The following is a 7,426-nucleotide window of genomic DNA, read 5'->3' on the forward strand; positions in this document are numbered from 1 at the left end:
CTCCTCCTGATCCTCCTCCTCCTGATCTCCCTCCTCCTCCTGATCTTCCTCCTCCTCCTCCTGATCCTCCTCCTCCTCCTTCTGATCTCCCTCCTCCTCCTGATCTTCCTCCTCCTCCTCCTCTACCTCCTCCTCCTGATCATCCTCCTCCACCTCCTCCTCCTCCACCTCCTGATCCTCCTCTTCCTTCTCCTCCTGATCCTCCTCCTCCTCCTCCTCCTTCTCCTGCTCCTCCTCTCCTCATTAAGTGACACATGACTGTACAGTGGTTAAGGCCACGTGCATTGGAGCCAGACTCAAACTGAATCCCAGGTTTACCACTTGCCAGAGATGTGATCTTACACAGGTAAGTAACCTCTCAGTGCCTCCATTTCCTCATTTGTAAAATGAAAGTATCTACCTCAAATAATCGTTGTGAAGATTGCATGAGTACAAATTAATATCTAATGTGCTTAGCCCAGTGCCTGGTACAATGTAACTGTTCTGAGTTTCACTGTTATTTTCATCACTTACATATCTGCTACTAAAAATCTAAACAACAGCATTTATCAACAAGTTGTGTATTAGTCTCTAACTTTTTATGTCTATTAGTCCTGTCCTCTAGAACAATGTCTACAGTGTTGGACAACAAAGAGGCTAGGAAAGGATCTCTGAGATCCTATTTTTCTAGGTGAAGGACCGAGGCCCAGAGCCACCAGGGGAGCAGTCCAAGGCTAGACCAGGCCTAGAGTCCAGGTCTAGCTTTGTGTTATTCTCCAACATCGTCATCAAAGAAAAAGGTTAATAAGGGTACCCATCATTCACACATTAGAAGGATTTAGTAGAGGACTTCAGTACTGGATTTTTAAGCTCTTGTTTGGCAACAGGTACTCCAGAGTTGTAGCCCTCAATAACTATAGGAGTTTTTGTGATATAATGTATTATATTAGTAGAGCCTGTAGTAATACAACTAATGTATTGCATTAGTTGCAGTAGAGCCTGACTTTTCTTCTAGTTATGCAACTTGCATGAAATTAAAAAATGTTTAGAGTAACATGTCACTCATCCCAGAGGCTAAGGATATCATTTTTATTAAAAACAAACAAACAAAACCAACTGGTTTTCCAAAACCAGTTATTGAGTGTTCTAAGAGGAACTTGAGTCCTAAGACAATTTTGAACATCATGCAGACTAATTATCATTAAACTGCGAGCTGGTTGTTTCTGGCCCACCAGCATCATCTAGCTGGACAGGTGTTCGTATGCCTGTGTATTTCTAGTAGCCATAGCACTGGACAAGTAAACTCCCACTGTCACCTCCCCATCGTCTAAACTGTTAAGCAATCAGAAATCCAAGGCATTTATTTAGTTGAGAATAGTGTTTTCATCACTAAGTCTATTTCCCTGTTTTTTATGGTGCATACATATCACAGAGTATTTAAATATAGTTTTTTTCTTGGAATATATTTTATATCTCAACAAATACGTATTCAAGTTTAAAACTTGGCATTAATCACCAAACAGCAGTTGAAACTCAACTGGGCTTCAGGGAAGTAATATGATAAGGTTCTCTGAATGAAAAGAAAATTTGCAATTTCTTTAAACTTCTGAAATGACAAGTCAACGATTGACTATTTGAATTCTAGATTTTATAAAAACTTCTTCAGTAGAATATAGAGTCCAAAAAAGGGACCTCAAATACCTGCTACCTCTTCTAATATATTTTTTCTAACAAACCTTTCAGTTACACCACAAATTACCCTAATATTTGCTATAATCTTCAGAAACAATACTTTTCTCAAGAAAATGTATTAAAGAGAAGGTACTCGTATATACTATAACTCAACCGAACTAAACTATAACAAATCTCTCTAGAAAGAGATGTTTTGTTTTATCTAAAACATCTTAGTAACCTGAGAGTCCTTTATTCTAACAACAACTCATGTGAACAGTTTAATATTAATATAGACTTACACAAGAAAAGAAATGCTCTGTTTTACCATCAAGACCATACAGGAAAACAATAAAATGATTACAGAGATAGTAGATACCGCGTTAACTGGAGAAAGACACCCAAGGCATAGTTTCTGTTAGGGGCAAGCCTCTTTGTTCAGTATTTTTTCAAGAGTCTCTTTCAAATTTATTTTTGAAATCTCCTCAAATATAATATTAATAGGGCTATGGTTGAAGAAAAAGGAGGGGAAAAGCCCCTCAGCTAAGTATCAGGTGTTTGAGTGTTTCTCCCCCATGTTATTCGCTCTGCTGCGGTGAGTAGCATTGTTCAGTAGTTGATAATGCAATATTTTCAAAGGTCGAAGAAAAAGTGGGTATGCCATCAGTTTCACATGTGTCTCAATATTTGATTTGTGTTTTAATCTAATATTAAGATGTAGCTATTTACATTACTTAGGAGTGATTTCATCAAAACTCTTCCAGATAATATATGTTGCTATACTCCAATATGTTTATAATGAATATGGATAAATTTTCAACTTTAAATGATTCTGAGACTTACATGGTTTCTAGACATTAAAGAACTAGTTGGAAGATGATCTAGGTAAACCCCTATGTAACTTAGTTCTTCCAAAAAAAAGTGGATCTATTAAATGGGAGATACATGTATTTTCTTTTAATGTAAAGCTTCTGTATTCAATACGTAGGCTCATTATTTCTCTCTAGTTACATTTAATTTAATAATTGTATAATTTTAAATAATGTTTATAAAACAAATTGCATCCAATAGAAATATTTGTTTAGAATCATTGCTGTATAGACAGACAGGCAGCTATAGCTGAAATGTCTAATGTTGCTTACACATTTCTAGCCCATCAAGCAACAGACACGGGTTCTGTTTAACCAGTCTTCTGCTGGAAAATTACAAGTTGTTGGTGGAGATCTTACACAATTAAAGGGATCATCCCCTTGATACTTTAATTTTATGAAAGAGAAGCTTTAAAATTACCCCAGGATGATACAATATTCCTTTGTTTCATTTAATTTAATTAAAATATCCTATTTCTGCTACAACAATAAAATTAGGCACTTTTGTTTAATCCTGGAATTCTTAGATTAATTGAAAAGAAAGTTACTGTCTCTTTCTAAAAGCCTCTAAATTTTTGAGAGAGCCATTAACGTAGAGGGTAAGTAAATAGATACACTTACCTGGAATAAAAATTGAAAGAACTGAAAACGCTTGAGAAAGTTTCGATAGATAGAAAAGAAAGGGAAACAGCTGTATCCACTCCCATCAGCTCAGGCTTTTTGGCTTTACAAGTGGCAGCAATCCCAGCTGTGGTTTAGTCGCCTTGCGTTATGTAACATCTTATTATCAGTCATCACACTGCTACCAAGCCGGTGAGGCACTAGAGGGCAAGAGTGTCACATACAAGACCCGTCGCCAAGGGACAGGCTTTGGTACCATTTGGGGAAGACAGATGCTAACTAAGCTGATGAATAATAACACTGATGCCTGAACAACGCGGCGAACTTGTCATGTTCCTGAAAAAATATTTTAAATGTCAATTTTCTGACTAGCTGCAGAGTTCGTCGGTTTACAAATATGCATAAGCAAATAGCCACACCATGCAAAACTTTAGGGATATTACAAACCTGCAGTCATCCAGGAGGCTGTGTTTTCATTGCCTAAGTCACCTTGTTAGACAGAAGCAGAGAGGCAGTGACCTGAGCAGCAGCCAGAGCAGGGCGTCCTGAGCGGTGCCCCCTCGGGAGCCCTGTCCTGTTGGGTTGGTTCCCAGCGGTGGCCGGTCCAGGACGCTCCTCCCGGTCCTTGGCCTCGGGGTCTGGAGGGGTCCTCTCTGCCAGGTCCCCGCAGACGAGGCAGCAGCGCTCCGTGTCTGGCGGGCGGGCGGGTCCTGCGCTGGGTCCGACCCGGACCGCCCCGCGCCGCCTCCGGGAGGGTGGGAGGGAGGGAGGGGAAACGGGGAGGAGAAAGAGAGGGAAGGAGGAGGGACCTCCGCCTCCGGATCTGCTGCCGATCTGCCCCCTGGGCCTGGGCGTGGGGACTCCCTGCGCAGGGACCCTCAGCGTCCTGTTCCCATGGCCGGCCGCTGTCCCCAGGATGGAGCCGCCAAGGGCCAGCGAGGTGGCATTTCGAGGAAGTGGGCGCGTCCCTGCAGAGGCGCTGGGAAGATGGGGCGCCCTCACGGTCCCTCCGGTTGCTTTGGCCGGTGATAGCGGACCTGTGAGCTGGGACTCGCCTCTCTCTATTGGCTGGCTTTCCTGCTTTCGGAAGGGACAGGAGTTCCTGCTCCCGACGACAAGGGGAGGCCAGCAATTGCAGCGGCACTTGGGACACAAGACACGAGGTTACACTCTTCAACAAGGAGCCCCACTGAATGGTCTTTTACTCTCCTTTTGATCCACTAACGTAGCACGTGTGAATCTTAGTAAGTGGGGGAGGTGGGGTCCTCTAAGGACCACTGGAGTGGAGATCTGTGCTTCCCAGCTACTCACTCATCTCCATGGAAACGGGACCCGCCCCGCAGCCCTTTGCTGCCGGTGATGTCAACCAGCAAGGTGCCTCCCTGGGTGGCCCAGGGCTCCTCCAGGCAGGCCATAGGACTGTATGTCCTCTTGGAGCTGGGATTGGCTTACAGGAAAGTATGTGACCCAAGGCTGGCCAATCAGAGACAAAACGTCACCTTCAGGGACCTTTTCTTGCCCCCTTTACGGAAGTGGACTCTAGTTTAGAGCTTCTTGTCAGCATGTGAGGTCTGGGGTGGGGGCGCTGCTGCTCAGAGGCATACCCAGGAGTTGGAGAAAAGCTAACCCAGGTTGGGTACTGGGACCCCAACTGTGGCTGGAACAAGGTCTTACTGCTGGGTAGAGTCAAATATGAATCTAAAATCTAGTTTTTCCCTAAGGCAGCTTGAGTTGAAATTTTGCTCCATTGAAATAGAAAGAGACGCACATGATACAGAAATTAAACATCATGGTCACTTATTAACTTTTTGAGGGAATTGGATGCTGTAGAGTGAGACCTTCCATTTGATCCCAATATCCTGCAAGTTACAAAAGTTTGGAATTTTAAAAAGCCCAAGTCATATATTCTCTTGCTCTATACAATACGGTGGTTACAGAGGGACTGAACCAATGAGTCCCTTGGGAAGCCTACATACATGTCAAGATGGCAGACTTCTTTGACCAGATGACATATATCTGAGGTTTTGTTTATTTTTATTTTTTAGCTGGGGCCCCCTTTGGAAGACTTGTGCCTTTCAGGAATTTTAACACCCTGAAATTTTTTTTTTTTTGTATACTCCTTTTTCAGAGACAGCTCTGTCATATAAGCACCTATACAGTCATCATTTCAGTTATAAAATAAATTAATTAATTAATTAAAAAATAAATTACTGCCCATCTACTAACTGGCTCTGGGAATACAGTAACCTTTAAAGAGAAAAGAAAAGCAGAGCCTTCCCTTCGATGACGTATAATGTATTGGTATCGACATTGGGATCAAAGGTCAGGCTCTTCACAAACGTCAGGAAATAGACAAGTGTCCTTGATCCACACATTCCTGAGTGTCTCAGGGTATGTGGGTAGGTTCAGAAATGACATTCACTTTTTCTTCTTTCTTTTTTGTTTTCCTTGCACAAAACAAAAAATTAGAAAACCTCTCCTGGAAAGTAAGGTATTTAGTATTTTATGTCCGTCTTTTGGGGTTTTCTCCAGATGGGTTTGACAGGAGGCACAATGAGATTTCCAGGAACTCTGGGGAGAACTGCTACCTCCACAGTGACGCTACTCCCAGCCACCCGTCTGGAAGTACAGGCACCTTAGGGTCACGCCTTCCTTTCCTGTGAGACAGTCCCGTCCTGTCACTCTGTTCCAGGAGCTCCCCTCTGTACACATGTGACATCTAAGCCAGTGCATTAGCAGATTGGGGTGTTGCCCGTATCCCTTCCTCTTTACTGGGCCAGCAGGAAGATACACAGGGAGCCGATAGCAGCGTCAGCCATTGCCCCGCGAGCCCTGCCTTCCTAGCTTCTTTCCCTAACCCAGGAACGTGAAGGCCAGGATCAGTTTTCCTTCCAAGAGATGTCCCAGTTGAGTGGAAGACCAGATAGAGACAAGGACCCAGTGGCCGTGGCCAAGGACGGGGAAGGCCGCGTGAGCCCGGGCTTCACTCCTGTGGCACGCCTCCAAGGCAGCCGTCTCCAAATGTGCTTAGCTGTGTTTTTAGTGTGATCAGTGTGCTAGGTTTAGTTTAGACTTTTAGGCAATATGATCGTTTTTGGAACCACCTTTGCTGTATCTGTGATTGCCTGAGATAGCTAGTAAGTGTCAGGGCTGCTTTTCTTGAAAAATATCCAGCTTGGATTTCTGTTCAGAGTAATCAGTGGCACTGTTAAGCCACTGCAGGCAATGGGGCGAGGGTTTCAAAGAAAGCATATGCTATTAATAACTAGGAACTGCTAACTCGGCTCAAGGAAGTGTACCCGACTTTCTGTACTGTCTCAAGAGGCGTGAACGGGAAAGTAGATCAGAACCAAAATGACCAGTTAGAAGGAAAGGAAATGGAAGCTTATGGGGCTTCCTGAAAGCCACAGTGAGATGGCTTTCACCTGCCTCCAAGCCTCCTTGCAAACACTGCCTGTGAAAAGTGTGCACGGAAGAATGCAAATCTTGTCTGATTTTATAAAACAGCAATTTAAAGCTTCGTAGACCAGATGACAGTGGTGGTTCTCAGGCTTTAGTGTGCGTGGGGTCCTGTGGGGGGCTGTCACATCCCAGGTTGCTGGGCTCCTCCCTGCGGGTCTGGTTCAGTAGGGGCAGGGCGGGGTGGGGCCTGAGAATTGGCATTTTAAACCAGTTCCCAGGACACAGATTGCCTTCATGTGAGTGAATAAGACTGAACATTTATTATAATATAAATGGTTTGATTTTCAAATGAGTTCTCTGTTTTTCTGTTAATCATAATAAATATACAAGGAAGTCAGTATTTTAATTGGCTTTCCGTGTGCTCATTGAGGTAAACTGTCAAAGAAAAGAAAATGGTTTGTTAAAAACCAGAGGACCGTTGGCAAAGTGGAAATTAGCAAAACATGGAAACAGGAGAACGGACGCTGCCCTCTGAACACCCTTCCGGCTGCCCCCTCCCTGGTGGGTCTCCCTCCACTGGCTCACCCAGGGCCTTGCACACAGCCCTCCTTAGAAACACACCAAAGAAGAGAAAGAAACTGTCTATTTCTCAGTATAATAGGCCATGTTTCACCCCATCCCTGACAAAGGAGAGCACCTTGTTTTATCCTGTCATTAAAATTTTTCTATTTCTTAGCCCAAAATCCCTGCTATACATTATGTTTTATCATTTCTGTTTAATTTTCAAATGCTTTGTCCTCAAAAATAGCCTTTTTCCCTATGTGCAGCTAGTTCAGGTTCTTATGTGTTGATCATAATGTATGTGGTTGATTACGAGCCTTAAG

General features: G+C 43.5%; 1 protein-coding gene across 3 annotated transcripts in view; it reads right to left on the bottom strand.

Moving 5' to 3' along the window:
- The window catches only part of LOC109373498 (bifunctional heparan sulfate N-deacetylase/N-sulfotransferase 3), a 107,206-nt gene extending 103,331 nt beyond the window's left edge, over window positions 1-3,875 (bottom strand). For 2 of the 3 annotated variants that reach the window (XM_019627549.1, XM_019627372.1), the window contains exon 1: window positions 3,588-3,875. The gene's annotated coding sequence lies outside the window, so the exon portion shown is untranslated. Of the gene's footprint in view, window positions 1-3,140; window positions 3,264-3,587 lie in introns of those variants that run through there. The other variant, XM_019627462.1, reaches the window with a different exon arrangement.
- Between the last annotated feature and the right edge of the window lie 3,551 nt (window positions 3,876-7,426).

This window comes from Hipposideros armiger, unplaced genomic scaffold (assembly GCF_001890085.2).
Source record: "Hipposideros armiger isolate ML-2016 unplaced genomic scaffold, ASM189008v1 scaffold_1, whole genome shotgun sequence".
Taxonomy (NCBI): Eukaryota; Metazoa; Chordata; class Mammalia; order Chiroptera; family Hipposideridae; genus Hipposideros; species Hipposideros armiger.